Here is a 1,116-nt window from a genome sequence, read left to right as displayed (position 1 = left end):
GATTGTTAACAAACGGCAAACAATTCCCTGTGGAACGAGGCTGCCAAATTCAGGGCCTACTGTGTCCTCGAGTGCGTCCCAATTGCAACCAAAAGTTGAGATCATATCCTGATGTCAAATTGGGTACAACACCAGAGCAGATCTGTCACTAGTAGTGCGACGACAGATTGACGCAACAAATCGAGAGCAGGTTTGTCAACCGCAGACCGACAACAAATTTGCGCCAAATGCCCAGCAGATCTACGGCAATTTTCGACGACAAAAATTAGATCAGTTACAGTATTAATATATAATAATACATATTAATGTGTTAAAACATATAGGTAAATTTAAATAATTTGATTTATAAAATTAAAGATTTTTTTGGAGAGGAATTGCCCGAATAAGTAAAAATCGACCAATTATTTGTTCGATTTTCCAAAAATTAGTTCAATATTTGAATTATCCTGTATAGGCATCGTGTCAAAAATTGAACTGATAGAGATAGATATATTACAATATTATTAGTCACATTTTGCAGGCTTTATATACACTCATGACAAAAATTGGAATACAGGTATAAATAATGAATAACGGACCGCATAGTAAGCGATTGAACTATACTATAATATTTCAAATAATAGAATTTTGTAATACTTTGTCATATTCTGCTTGGTTTTTGCTGCCAATATGCCATTAGATTGTGCACGCCAGATCTTGCTCAGTTCGTGCCGACAATCTGATGCCAGTCTGTCAGTCATGTCAGCAAGCTTTGCTCGGTTTCCGCCGCCAATTTACTGTCGGGTTATGTCGGCAACCTTTGCTCAATTTTTGCCGTCAATCTGCCAGCTTAATCGGTAATAACAACTTTTGTACCCAATTCGTAGCCTTTTTGCTGACAATAATTTGTAGCAGACCTTGCCAAAATCTGTTAGAACAGACTTGGCTAACTGGGTAGTAGATTTAACCATGCGATTGCGAATAATATATAGATCTAAGAAACTTACATTTATGGAATCACGGATTACATAGTACATGATAACAATTTATCTGGAATAACTCCTTTCAACCATGAAATACTAAAACTTGAATTTCCAAATTAATTACCAGACATGGAACAAATTTAACAAGTGACTC

The sequence above is a fragment of the Formica exsecta genome, unplaced genomic scaffold (genome assembly GCF_003651465.1).
Source record: "Formica exsecta isolate Colony F162 unplaced genomic scaffold, ASM365146v1 scaffold144, whole genome shotgun sequence".
In the NCBI taxonomy this organism is placed as follows: Eukaryota; Metazoa; Arthropoda; class Insecta; order Hymenoptera; family Formicidae; genus Formica; species Formica exsecta.
The sequence above is the reverse complement of the archived record's forward strand: the minus strand, read 5'-3'. Positions refer to the sequence as shown.